The following is a 14,885-nucleotide window of genomic DNA, read 5'->3' on the forward strand; positions in this document are numbered from 1 at the left end:
GTTTGCACCAGGTGCAACTCACGTCCAGACTTTGAGCTCTTGTGCAGCCTCTGTGTGGTCAAGTCTGCTGCATAATCTCTACTTGGGTTTTATCTGCACAACACCTGTAAGAGATAAGGAAGCATGATTTCAGGTACACAAGCAAGGACTGCAGATTCACCCCACCTAACATGAGGTGCTGCTGGCAGGCGACATTGTGCAAGGATCCCCTGATCCCTCCAGGGTTGCAGAAGAAACCCAGGAGCACCCCAAGGGGCCATAGCACAGCTGCCCAGCTGCGCCACAGATGCAGGTCAGGCAGCAGGAAGAGGCACAGGTATTTGTGTAGCTATAAGAGTATCATCAAGATGCTCTTGGCGGAAGAGATGGGGATTAAACCCACCCTCTGTAGGTGCAGGGAAGTAAACAAATAGCCCCCGTCTGTGCCACTAAACACCTCCGGAATGGACATTCCAGCGGGGATGCCAGTCCTCGGCAGCCCCCGGTCTACGGCTTTGGGAAGGGATGTGGTGGCGCAGGCCCGGGCTGCGACGGGAGCCGTGCTAACAGCGTGGCGGGGCAGGGGATCTTCTAGCGTCCGGAAAAGTTCCTGAAACAATGTAATTTATCCGCATGCCTGTACCTCCGGAGAAGCAGCACACCCTGCCCTGTGACTGGTCCCGGCCGCAGCCAGCAGCCACAAAGGCAGGAGGAGGAAAACAACAACAACAAAACAGAAGCCAAGCTATGCGGCGCGGGGCGGGAGGGGGAAGGATATTTCCCTGGCCGGCAGAAACCCCAAAAGGAGCTGTAAATACAAAGCAATGCAGCGTGGACAAACAGCCCGGCACGGGACCGCGGACGGTGGGGGTGCTGGCAGGGCAGGGCAGGTCAGCACTCCCAGTCCTGCTCGGGATGTAAACAGGACACCCCACCCGGGCTGATACCGATCAGCTGGACACGGCAGGAGAGGGAAGAGGCCAGCCCCCGCTGCGCCCCGGTCACCTCTACAGTGACAGGGCAATTACAAATGGCACAATGCAAGTGATATTGCAAAGAGCGAGAGGACAAGACAGCCCGGGGCACTTCAGCCACAGACTGCAGTGGGGTCTGTTCTCCCTTGCCCATGCTCCGTGCCGGTGACTATTTTAACTTTGACACATTAAAAGCGATAGCGACCAAATTCTTCTCGGCAAAAAAAGCGCTTATAATTGGGTAATGGCCACAGAGTATCAGTAGCTGGGCTGCCTAACGCCTGAAGGAAAGCACAGGAATTTTCTTCTCCACCCACAGACCCATTATGAAGCTGACAAGGTCCTGCTCCCTGCAATTCCCAGTAATTTTACTGCTGGGCTGCAAGATTTATGACAGCTTTGTCTAATTCTCGTAGCGCAGACAAGAATTGTTACATGCCAACATAACCCAGGTAGCAGCCACAGGTTGTTCTCCACAAATGACTGCACTCCAGTCAGCTTTGGAAAAGTCCTGGCTTTTGTACAGGGAAATACTAAACAAATGAGAATTGCTTTAAATTCCACCCTCAGGGAAGTCCTGCACATGCCAGAGAACAGGGATCGCTGCTCATCCAGTATTGAAACAGCAGGCAAGCTGAAATCCTTAGAAATCCTTGAATAGCCGGCAGATGATGACATACACTGAGGACGTACCATACCTGTCATTTAAGCCCCCTGTGATTTGGAGAAAATCAAACACGCAGCAGTTACATTAGCCAGGAGCAAAGGAGGAGTGACCAGCTGGCACCCTCATCCTTCTCCTTCCAGGACTCTGTTTCCTCTAGCTGTGCAGAGTCCTTTGCTCTTTTGTTTTTTCTCTATAAAAAGTCCAAAATAGAGAGAAAACAAATAGAACTGAAATAGCAACAAGAGAAAATATCAGCAGGAGTTCCTGTTCACAAGGCTATCCTGGCATTTATCTGGGGCTGTTGACATATTTAATAGCCATCCAGTCTGCCAGCTGGATGCCAGCGTCAAGCCTGAATCCGCAGCTGAGATAACTTCTTGCTTTGTGCTACGATTTCTGCACTTTTTTCCTGTAGTGTGTTAGCAACATAGCCTGCTCTGGGCAAGAGCTTATCCAAAGCCATACTGAAAAGTAAACCTACATGGCTAGTCCCCTACTTTCTCTCACCTGGGGAAGCAAGGATTTTGCTTTTGTGTTATGCTAAGGAAGGGTTCTTCTCTGAGTGAACTGCAATATTGAAAGCTTGTTGCTTTGCTGGTAAAGGACTATGAGAGTTACCGTGATTTTAGCATAGTTACTGAAATCTTCCGAGTTTCTTTGTTATACTGAAGAAATATTTTTATCTTAATTATCTGTAGTCCTTGGAGATATATTGGTGGAAAAAGGCTGGGGAGTAACAGGGCTACAGTCTTCCGTATTTCCCCTCCCCAGTGGTGCTGCAACTGCACCCAACTTGGTGGCAGCCTGTGTTGGCTTGTACTAGGTGCTGCCCAAATAGGTTTTCTCCCAGAAACTTCAGGGTCTGATGGTTCCAGGGAGACCAGAGCTTGGGGGAGAAGTATTATCCCCCTTGGCTTGCTTGGAGGACTTTATTTCCCTTCCCTGGCATTACTGCAAAGCAGAGCAGGGCTGGGCTTTCATGACCAGCAGTGGTCCCCTGGTGAGACACCACAATTCTCACTTGCCACAGTCCCGACACAGCCTTTGCAGAAGGTTGGACAGCCTGTCCCATCCACCAGCAGGCCGCCCTGACAGCAGCAGACACCACAGGGGCAGAGGCAGAGCCCACTGTGTAACTGCAGGACTCCAGATCCCAGGAAGCACATATGCTAGCACCCGGCCTGGTGGTGACAGCTTAGCTACCGTGAAACAAGCCTGCTAACAGCCAGTAATATATGACACTTTAAACTCTGTTGGGGTTTAAATCCACCTTCTGTTTTCCAGAGCACAGCGGCCATGACAAAACAATAAAGTGTGGATTTGGAGCCCACCACAGCCCACTTCTTGCAGACTTGGGGCAGGGGAGAATCACTCACTGAGAGAGCACAGAGGTCTGGGAGCCAGCAAGGGTCATCTGTTGCAAACCAGAGGTGCTACAGGTCTTACTGCAGCCCAGTGGGCTTATCCTAATAACTCACAAGCTGCTGAGCGCTGACCTCCACTCCAATTATCTCCTTGCTCCTCCCCGAATAAGCACTGCTTTAATAATAATGAGCCATAAAGGTTACTGACTCATCCTTTCTTTTCCATTTAAGGAAATTAATTGGTCAATTATCTTAAGCATCACAAAGCTCAAAAAGACCCCAAAGATTCCTGTCAAGGGATCCACTGTGCTGCCCATTATAAACTGGGAGACAACCTTCAGGTGTCAGTTCCCAGCCAACACAACATTTGCGTGTGCTATAATTAGACACTGGTTGTGTTGCTGCACAGTCCTACGGTCATGGTGCTTTTCACTGTAAACCCACTTGAACTGTGTGACTTGGCCAGTGTTTCTGACCTGTTCTCATCAATGAAATACAATATAAGCTATTTTTGCGAGAGCTAGTGCCTCTGTATGCTTTTTTTTCCCCTCAATGCTGGCATGCAACAATTACGTTATTAAACAGAGGGAGGGAAAAACAACAGTGACCTATTGTAGCATATACTGGGAAAGCATTTTTGCATGGAAGTGGTAAACTATAAAATCCATTTTGACTCTGTATCACATTATGTGGCAACAAGAGAGTGAACAAACAGAGATAGCTACCCTTCCTGTGCAAACACACAAAATAACAGTTAATAAATGTTTCCCTTGACTTTGCCTCCCTTGCATTCACAGCCTTGGAACCCTCCAGTATCTTTAGCTGCTGATACGGGGACAGCTCTGATCAGGACAATTGCAGGTCCCTGTGCCATGCCTCTTCCTTAAGCCTTTCAAAGCACTCTCACATGGGTGGCAGACCTGCTGGGGGACATCTCATGCTGACAGCTATGGTTCTTGGGTGAAAGGGCAGTGCTGGTGCTGAGGTGTGAGCATGAGGTGCTCAGCTTTTGCTGGGTGTCAGGGTGCCATGGCACTTCTCCAAACCTGTGACTGCAAGAAACAGAGACAGGGAAGGAGATGAAGTGGTAATTATGTCTAAATGGAGCTGATTGCTGTAGGCAGAAATGTCCCCACTATGTGTAAGTACTATGTGTGGGCATTGTGAGCTTCTCAGGAGACAGCATCTAAAAATATCCTTTTAAAAAGAGAAGAAAAGTGGCAGACATTGGTTGGTGGCAAGGAAGAACCTACAGGAGGACATCAAGTATAGCAAAAATCCTGAAAGTGGGCAAAAAAACCAACTGCTCAGAAAACCACCTCTAATAACTCTAGCAAAAGCTGGTACCCAAGGGCTCGAACACTTGAAAGAGCCGAATATCCGTAAGTCTTGTTTTTCTTTCCATTACAAATCATCCAGTCATGTTACAAAGTGGTGAAAGCCATCAGTTCATATTTAGTAAGAACTTTCTTTGGTGGATCTGAGTGTGCAGAAATGTAAGGGAAACTGAGCAGCAGTCTCAGCACAGGTTGCCCAAAGACTTGTCTTTTCTTACTAAACCTCTGGGTTTAGTAAACAGTGTCACTCCTTGATGTGCACCTTCTTCCAGCTCTTCCCCTAGACCACCCCAGACGTGATAGCACTCCAAACCACAGCTCCCCAGAGGCAGAAATGGTCTTGTCCCCACCACAACCTGACCCTGCCTGGGTCAGAACCCAGCTCCTGCCTGCAGCCAGCCGGGCGCCAGCTGGGATCAATGCCAGCAGTGGGAACAGCAGCCTGGCTGGCACCCCGCCGGCCCCGGGCAGCCCAGGGCAGAGCTCAGCTCCTCGGGTTGAGTGCCACAGCAGAGGTCTGCAGGGCAAATTGCAGCACCTACCTGCCGCTCAGTGGGAGGCATGGATGTGCAGCCATGGGCCTGCAATTTACATTTAAAGAATTCATAAAAATTCCAGGCCACAGACCTTCGGTGGGGTTTATAACCTTGACATTTTTTTATCACCCACCCCCTGGCTTGTTTCTTTTCTCCTTTATAACCGAACAAACCCATACAAATTAGTATTTGAAAGTATGCAATTAGCAAGCAGCTCCTGCAGCTATGCAGTTCTCCTGCCACCCGGGTTCCCAATGGGGGAAATCAACAATAAAGAGCAAAGAAAAGAATTTGCTGCCTCATATTAATGACTGCTGTTTGAGGACAGCATTTGTATTTTAAATGAATAGCTTGCTGAGGACAAAAAGGTCACAACTGCATTTTATGGTAGCGATAGAATAGCAGGAGGACAGAAGAAAGGCGAAAGCTGCGAGCAGACAGGCGGAACAACACACTCGGCTTGCTAGAGAGGCTGGGACCAGCACCTGGCCACACGTCCTGGTGTCAAAACATGGGCATGGTCCTGCAGGGTGGGAGAACACTGAGCTCCCAGCCAAGTCAATGAGCTCTATGGCACACAGCATGTTTTGAGAATGATCAGCTCAGCCCAGTGGTCCACGCCCAAACCCTTCCCTTCTGCAAATCCATATGGATCCATCTCCTTGCATGTGGAATTTTTTTCCTCAACTCTGATGCCCTGAATGTGCTCTGTCCCCCAAGGCTCTGCCTGTGGATATGCAATAGGACCCTGCCAACATCCAGCAAGAAAACCTGTGCCTACATGTTGAGTGCAGCTCCCTGGGAATGTGCCCTTTACTACCTTAATGTCTTCGAATTGCTTAAAGTTAAATCTAAATTGAGAAACCCAAATGAAACCTGGTGCTGGTTGAAGTTATACTGTAAAACTCCAGCCCTTATCCATGGGTACTGATCAATACCTATAGGAGAACTCATCCTGCTGGCTCTCTGATCCTTCAGGATGAGCCAGTATGGGACTATTTTAACCAATGAATGGCACTGAGAATAAAATAGGTGCACCACAAATGATGATAAAGCTAGCCAGAAAGGAAAGTCAAAGTCTCCAAAACAGCCCTGGGATCCCTGAGGTGGACTCTCCATCAGGGTACTACATGAGCAGAGCAGTCAGCTTATAGCCAACTTCCACAAAGCTGTCAAGAGAAGGAAGAGGCTCCTCCAAGCACAAGGGCTTGTGCCACTAATATTCCCTTGTATGGAACAGGCCCATGATCCCAACTGGGCCACCTTTGCCAGGGACATCCCTAACCTCCTGAGGAGCCTCCTTGCTGCTTTGGGCTGCAGCACTTGGTCTGTGCAGCTTTAGCAAGGACCAGACCATTAGTAAAAGCACACTGGTATGCCACCAGAGAGAGGGTGAAATCTGGCACCTTGCCCCCACTATCTCTTTCTATTTCTGAAGAGTTTATTCCTGGTCCTCTCCTCCTCCTCCTTGGGCTCTTTCCCTTTGCTGCTGTCACCTCCTGCTCACTGCACATCTCCTGGCTGCTTTTCCGGGTGCCCACAGCCAGCAGGGTCCTGGCATGTTTGCACCCATTTAGGTCCTTCCTCAGAGGACAGATAACTCTCTTGCCCCAGCCTTGCTGCAGTTCTGCCTCCAGGGTAAAGCTTCTGAGGAAAAAGTAGTCTATGTTAAAGCTGAGTGACTGCTGAGCTCTTATTGACTATAATAAGGCAGAGAATAACATTTCATTAAGTGCATGTTTCTGCCAGGGTAACAAGCCCTTACCTGCAGTTGTGTGTGAAGCACAAATGGCCTAAAGGCATCACACCTGAAGGAAAAATTCCAGTCCCTTCAATAACGTATTAACATTTTTAGCATACATTCAAAATGCTTAATGCAGTAGGAAAAACACGTGTTCTGGACTCGGCAGCCTTGATAATCCGTACGAGACAAGAAGGAAGGCTGCATCAGTGATTTTCCATCAGTGATTTCCCGGTGTGCATCGTTTTCTGGAATGTTCAAGCCAGGACAGAAATTGGAAAATCGTCTGGAAAACAAGGATGGCTGAGCAAGGAAATGCACCTTTTGAACCAGAGTAGTTCCGAACACATTCCTGGAAAGAGTGACTGTAAATCTGTGAGCCAGTCCTCTGCCACCCTGACCACACACCCAGTGCTTCTGCCACAGCGAATTACCCAGTGGCTCAGAGATGCCTGAGAATTGCTCTTGGCTTCTCTCCAGGCATTTAGGCTATGCAAAGGAATAGATGAAAAAGTATCTCTTTAAATAGGTGCTCCCATGGTACAGGTTAGTCCTTGTGCTGAGTAGAGCTGCATATAACCCAGCTCTGGGAAGAGAGGGGTGGGAAAAGGTGTTATTTCAGGAATCCTCATCTGGTAGGATTGGCAGGCTGTTATTTTTGTCTGTATTTTCGTCTGCGACAGAGCTGGAGGTTGTGCTGGTGTTGGACAAGGTGCTTCCTTTACTGCTTCCTCCTCCCATGGTGGCACCCAACATGCTGCGCAGAGTCCTGGCTCGAGTGTCCCCATAGTGAGTGGTTGAGCATGGCTGGCGCACCTTGCACTGGGCCTTCACATGGATCAGCTCTGCCTGCATGGAGCACCAAATGCACCTGCAAGAGCAGCTGAATGCCTGTCACAGCTTCAGCACCACTTGTAGGGTGTCCTCGGGTGCTGGGGGGACTGGTGATAGCTGGGCATTATCCATGGGAGTCCCTTCTGGCTGCTGGAGCCCTCCCGAGAATAGGTGGCATCCTGTCATGCAGCAATCCTTCCCCAGCCCCACCACAGGCTTCTAGGAGCAAACCAGCAATTTTGGCCTTGATTTTTCAGTTCTTCTTATCTTAAAACCACAGTTCACTTCTGAGTCAGAAGGATCGATAGGAGAAAGGTACATGGGAACAGTTAGACCAGTTCAGGGATGCAACTTGCACAGTTGACTTAAGTTTTTGCCTTTTTTTCAGTGCTTGTACCAAGGTTTCACCAGCCTACAACCCAAAGGTTGGCCTGTAACACCTTAAAATACCCTGCATAAACTGTGCTGAAGTTTAGCAAAACCAATTTGCGTGGCACGAGCAAGAGACTGGAAGCAGGAATTCTTGAAAAATGCTTTTAATGTCTCAAACTTGAACTATTTTCCTTTTCGCTGGGAAATCATTCTGCTTAAAATAGAACAGGCAGAGAGACAGTGGATAACTTTTTTAGCAGGTCCTGAGCCAAAGGACATGAGCAAATTTTGTTCTGTTTTGGGGTGGCTTAGAAAAGCTTTGCAGCCCTTGCATGTAGGTGAGCTTTCCATTTTGTAGAAGAGAAAATGCAGAGACTGCTGGCTTCTGGTTGCACTTTCAGCCTCTACTGCTGTGGAGATGAAGATGTATGTTTTGCATCCATTTTCCTCCACAAATGTGCATTAATGTGAACAAAATACATTGGCTGTGTGCAAATAGTGGACTTAGCACAGCAGCCCTGCTTGCATGAGAAATCTTTTGAGCTCCTCTGCCCTTTCTGCCCCATGGCTGCATAGATACATAAAGAAAAAGCCTTATTATATTTGCAGTAGCTAGAATTATAGGTTGGTGCTAAACCAAGTAAACTAAGCTTTCTCATTCATCCCCTATCACTTACTGCTCCTTGAATCCCTTGGCTTAGGCTCCATAACCTGGTAGGAGAACACTATTCTGGGAGAGCATTAAGGTGGAGATGTGGATACGTACTGACAGTGGTAGGTTCTTTGCCAGATACAGAGCCCAAAGCCTCACAGCTGATGTACTGCAGCCCCCTCATTCATATAAATAGACAGAGTGCTTTATCCAGGTTGGATTTTTTTATAGTTGCTGAGATGTTGTTAGAAGGGGAGAGAATATGTGACAAATTTTCACACTTGAAAGGCCATCTGCTTTTAACATGGTTGGTTGGGATATAATTGTTTGGCAGTAATTCTGGAAGAGGGAAAGTCAGTCACCCCTTGCCTATTATCCATCCATCCATCCATCCATCCATCCATCCATCCATCCTTCAGGCAAGGGCTGCCATGTTTTTGGAAAGAAAACAAGACACGAGAGGGGAGGAAAGACTATTACGCCCCAATGTCTGAATCCTGAATCCCATATCCTTCTAACCCCAAAGCCCCATTTCCCATACCACATGCTGCAGAACTCAGGCTTGCCCCTCACATGCATCTCCATTCCCTGCCAATAGCTGCCAGTGCTTCCCAGCTGGGGAATCCTGCCCATAGCCACCAGTGCTTCCCAACTGGGGCAAGGCACTGTGCACCCCCCACTTTCCCAGAGCCTTCCCATCACCTGCATCCACACCAGAGCTATCCTCCACACCAGAGCTCCACACTTCTTCTCCCTCAGGTCCTGGCAGTCACTCCCTCTTCTCCCCTGAGCCTGTTTGGTCCTCCTGCCCTCTCCCCCAGCCCTGCTATTGTTCCCTCCCTCCCTTGTCTCTTATTGCTGTTCCCTTCATGGCCTGTCCCTTGGTGGTCTCACAGATCCTGTGTCAGTGAGTGAAATCCCAGTCTATGGCACCGTGCATCTTTCAGGAGCTCTGTAAGACCATGGTCTCCCCTAAGTGCGGCTGGAGTTTCCAGGAGATGCAGAGCTGGAGCTGGAACATCGAAGTCCCAAATAGCTTACACCTGCCCACAAGGGAAACCTTGCCTCTCACTTGCCCTGACCTCCCTGCCACTGTCTGGACTCCCTGGCACTATACCACTCCTGTTTCAGGAAAGTGTTTTGCTTTCCTTTCAGGAGTGGAAGAAACTGGAGGCCGTGGACCTTCAGCCTTGTGCCCTCAGACACCATAAAGTATTTAGGAGCCAAAATCAGGGGCTGCAGGGCACAGTGAAGGTTTTGGAGATGGGTGAGATGAACACCCTCAGCACCTCTCAAAACAACGTGAGAAACATGCAGCATCCCCGGGAGGCTTCATATTCCACTCTTCAAAGAGGTTTAGATACCTAATGGCTAACCCCAGCTCTTATATCTTCAGCAGAAAGTAGTTGCCGAGTGCCACCCCCAGGTAGCAATCAGCATCTTTCTCTCCTCACTCCTGGTGCCTTTCAGCTTAGTGCCTGCTCTCAGCAAATCCTCCCACCTGGCAAACCTCTGGGTTTGCAGACTTGGCGCAACTCCTATTTGCTGTTCACTCCTGGCTCATGTCACACACCTCCTCAGAGAAATAACTCTGTGGCCGCAAGCCTCATCATGTCTTCAAGGTGCTCAACTCCTCATCAGCCCAGAGCATGGAGCACAAAATAAACTCAGTCAATTTTTCTGTATCATTCCAGTAATTCCTTAAGGGATGAGACTGTCTCAGTGTTCAGGCAGACAAAGAGTCAGCACTAATGCAGGGTTTCATCCCTTCTGGCTCACTGTCCTTAGAGCAGAAATATTCCTGCTGTGATAATGGGATTAAAAAGATGGGTATCCAGGCACTAAGAATTAAGGGAATTTCCATTCAAAACTCCATTGAGTTTTCCTTTGAAATGGCTGTGTAAACATGTGAATGATTAGCAGATAGAGATCAAAACTTCCACATTAGTAAACACAAAAATGGACTTGGCAATTTTTCTTAAACTAAAATGTTATGAATGTAGTGAAGCTTACTTGTAGGCCAAGGCATTATCAAAACAGAACATAAACTTTTAAGGCATCCAGTTATCTGGCATAATAATTCTGTCTTTACTCATTAACAAACATCAGCAGATCCGTGCTGTGGGCACCAATATTGGGAAGTGTTTGGTACAGTGGCTTCTTTGTGAATGAAGGGTCTTTCTCTGAGAACTGGACCGCTGGTAATTATCTCCATGTCTTTGATCTATTTACTTTGTGCATATTTCATCTGTTTTGGTTTGTTACTTGCATTTCAATGATCTCTCACATTACGGAGCAATTCCTTCTGTTGGGAAAATTGCCTTACCCTTTCCCATGGGAGCGTAGCAGTGAACTAACCACTCCTCAGAGATGACAGGTCCATTTTTTACTTCTGTGAGCATGACTGCACTGATTTAAGGAATGTGCCCGTATACAGCTGAGGAATTCACTTTGCTCTTATGAAGCCTCTGTGTGCATTTATAGCAAACTGCAAACTCTTTTCGGGCTGCCAAGCTATTTGCCTGCTCTCTCAGCTTTAAAAGTAAAATGATAGGCAGAGATGACAAAGGACCACTATCATTAAAGATCCATCTCTTACTCATCAAAACCAAGATCATCTCTATTTCGAAGTACTGGTTAAACACTTAATTGTATTTAACACAATGATTATGGTAAGACCAAGTGTGTATTTGATTGATCTCAAATTTTCCCAAGAACAATTTTATAAACTATTACATGTTGTGAACTTGAGCCTAAAATAAAAGGATTGCTTCTTCTCTTTTTTTGCCATGACAGATGATAAACCCATGCTGATAGCAACGCGGTCAAACATCCCATTCCTTCTATCACCTTTTTTCAGATTACTGGGGTTGGAACTGGTTGGGAAGTTTTCAGTTCCTTCTTCCCACAGGCTGTTATTTCTTAGTGTCTGGTGTTTTATGTTTAACAATTATTATTATTCCTTTATATGTGATGATAGTAAAAGAAGTCTTGAAGAGTAGCAAATATCTTCTGTATTTTGGGTTTCTGTTCTTGAAAACAACATTGGGAAAAGTACAACAAACAAACTTTGACTGGAGCTACTGAAATCAAATCAGAGTTAATTTTGCATCTGAAAGTTGTGGCAGAGTCCAGCTTCAGCTTGCTATGTTCCCATACAAATCAGTACCTGCCCATTCCTGTACAAATCAGTACCTCATCTCAGACAAAATTAGCTCTGAATAGACCTATACTGGAGAGACTGAGCTCACGACTAGGAGAAGCTAAGGGCATATTACCAGAAGACAAGTTTTGTCACCCTGTTGCTGCAGAGAGGGGCAGCAGGGCTCTGCTGAGGATACTGGAGTATATGGTCAGCAAGAACAGGGAGCATCATGCTCGCCCAAGTGTGCCTGCCCTGTGTGGGAAACACAATGGGCTTCAAACTCTCCCCATGCCAGAGCAGGAGGGACCCATGCAACCCAGAGGTTCATCACCAAATACTGATAGACCAAGCAACTTAAACTGACTCAAAGCTCCCTTCTTACTTTCACAATGTATGAAGACAGATTTTGCTGCTTCAGCACCAGGTGACAAATCTACCCAAAGCACACTCGAACCTCTCTGCTTGGTAGCTTCAATAATATCAGAAAGAGCTTTTGAAGCTTTCTCAATCTGATGGTCTGGGCCAGAGAGCACAGCTCTTTGAGATCTATGAGAGCAATTCACTCCCTACAGCAGGAGGCCAGGGGTCCAGTCTCCTGCCCTTGAGTGCTGCTGTGGTCTGAATGTGAGCCCACCTCTGTGCCCCAGTGTCACACTGTCACCACCTCTGGTGTTCGTCTGCCTTCATGGTTCTTCATGCAGGAGAGCCCAAGATTGATTATTTTTGCCTTCCAGTGTAACACTGGGACATAAACAACATTTTCTCTATCTTCAGATTTTATTGTCTGAACAGCTCCCCTGGAGCTGTGTCATGCAGCAAATGTATTTGTCTGAGCTAATAAAAGTGTGAAATGTACTCCGTATTGGATAAAGGGCTTAGCAAAAGGATGTTTTCATAAAAGGATGTTTTCACAAAAAGATGTTTTCATAAAAAGATGTTCTGGCCTTTCACTGAGCCACTGTGATGCTTGAGCAAAGGAGGAAAGAAGATGTGGCATCCCACCAGCTCTCCCAGATCTAGACCCAAAGCTTACAGCCAGCTTTGCAGTTGTCCTCTCCACCACTGCTCCACCAGTCCCTCAGCAGTACCTTGGAAGGTAGCAGCCTCCACAGCATTAGTCCTCTTTTCACCTGGACCTATCTTTTGTACCAGAGGATGGCCAAGAGCAACAATCAAGGAGTGGCAGTGCATTACAGAGCAGTGGTAGCACTCTGCAAGAAGCAGCCATTGAACAACTCTTTGAGAAGTATCCTGCATCCATTCATCAGTGGCTTATTCTTAGGGGACACAAGTGCCTTGCCCATCACCACAGGTAAATCTCATCCTTAAAGAGGATGAGATTTTCTCTTCCAGGCCCCAACAACCGGACTAGTGGCAAGCAACCCTTCAAAGCCCTGCACCAGGCTGGCTTTTTCAACATTAGAGATTACATGCACTGTGAAAAACTGAGCAGGAGCTAGGAGGGTTGTGGTTAGGAGTCCCCTTTTGTCAGGACCTAGCCTCCTCAACAGCGAGCAAGACCTGAGAGCCCTTTATAAACATTTCTCTGAAGATGCTGTAGTGCTCCATCCCTGCCTTGCAGGAGCTCTGCTCTTTCACCATAAGCATGTGCTGCTGTGGCCCACCTCTCACGTTAGACCATGTAGTTTTTCCTCAGAAAGGAAAATTCAAAACATTAGTAGTAGGAGAATACAGCTGTACAAAGTTAAATCTCATCCCTTCGACTCTTGAGTTTGGGACTCACATTTTATCTGGGAAAACAGGAATTTAATTGCCTTTGCTGAAATGTCTCCCCTTTTGCACTCATTCTGTGTCACCAACTGCAAAAACCCTTTGATTTTGGTTTGAGACAAGTCATTCATTCCTATCAGTCGTCTTTTAGTTTGGTAAGAAAAACTGGGGTCTGCGCAGGGTAACTTGCTTACACAGTTATCTCAGACTGCCCTCTTATGGCAACATTTTAAACTGTAGGTTTTCTCAGGCTTTTCAAAGATTTTGCAAGTTCAGTTACTGACAATTCTAGTCTTAAAAATTACTGATCAACATGAGAGAAGAAGTCATGGTTGCCTGATTCATTTCTGCCCCATACAAGTCCTGTCATCAGTTTGTCCTACCATGCCCCATACAAGTCCTGCCATGTCCTGCCATGCCCAAGCATAGCCAACCCCCTGGTCAGCAGCTTGGCCACCTGGTACCCTTGTGCCTGCCCATCCTTCATCCTTCAGCAGAAGTGTGCCCTGGCTGGGGCAGGGGGTGTTTGGGAAGTTTTCTAACATGCTTGTGCATGTATGCACACATATGCACTGCTCTTCGTATACGCCAGAGAAGCCATCTCAGCTGGCTGAGGACAAGTGTGTGAATGTGGGAGAGATCTGCACAGGTCAGCAACCATAAAAGCAGGTGGAAATGAGCAAGCAGGCAGGGCAATGTGCAGCCACATCCCTTTAAAGCTGCTCTGCCCACTTCAGTTCTGGCTATTCCTACCCAGGGAGCTCACCTTACCCTTCACACAGTGGCCAGTGTGGGGCTGAGAGTGAAGAAAGTCACATGCAAAGGAGTTTCTCACCGTTTTAGAGTGTGGGTGGGGAGGAATTGATCTAATCTGTGGATTCACAATGTCCATTCAATGTGCAAATGCTTTTAAAACACAGCAGTCACTTACCTAAGACATGCAGTCTACACAAAATGTAGAGAAAGGACTCGAGACTGGGAGCCCACTGTTGCCTTAGGCTTCTCGATCTGCACTGTGGTGGCTGCCTGGACACTTAGAGCCTTGCAGTGGTGGCACTGACACCTCATGTCCTTCAGCTCCCAGGGCTGCTGCTCTCCACTCTTAAGCGTCTTCATCAGAGTCGGGTCCTCGCAGCATGCCTGAGCTCTACTGACTTCACCCTCTAGAGGGCAGCAAGAGGGTTTCACGCAGCCAGCTGTTTATCACAGCGACGCGTCACGGCAAATGCGTTCATGTGTGTATAAATGCATCGAAAGTAGCAGTAAGTAGTTTGTACGCACGACTGCCAAGAACTGGTGGCTCGAGTGACGTTTTGGTTGTAAGGTCTGCCTCAGGAAGGAAGCAAAAAATAGGCCTCTGCCCCAAAGTGGGGTCAGCGCAAGCCACCACTGGTTTCTTCTAGGACAGTGCCCTTTGTCTTTTGTAGCTGTGTGACCAGGAAAAGAGCCAAGGACATTACCTGCAGTGTACAGACACTTGTGAATTGCTCAAATGCCCAGGCAGAGAAAGGAAACTATAGTGGCAGCATTACTTGTACTAGCAGTGACCTGGA

The 14,885-nt window shown here is 47.5% G+C and overlaps 1 long non-coding RNA gene across 1 annotated transcript; it reads right to left on the minus strand.

The window, feature by feature from the left end:
- LOC133270002 (uncharacterized) lies at positions 1 to 14,414 on the minus strand. The gene is made up of 3 exons (XR_009743637.1): positions 14,249 to 14,414; positions 1,652 to 1,796; positions 1 to 104 (listed from the first exon to the last, which is right to left on the minus strand). It is a non-coding gene; the product is annotated as an uncharacterized LOC133270002 (long non-coding RNA).
- Positions 14,415 to 14,885: the final 471 nt, after the last annotated feature.

This window comes from Pezoporus flaviventris, unplaced genomic scaffold (genome assembly GCF_033815535.1).
Source record: "Pezoporus flaviventris isolate CSIRO_AGI_PZ_B2104156 unplaced genomic scaffold, CSIRO_AGI_Pfla_v1 ptg000016l, whole genome shotgun sequence".
NCBI lineage: Eukaryota > Metazoa > Chordata > Aves > Psittaciformes > Psittacidae > Pezoporus > Pezoporus flaviventris.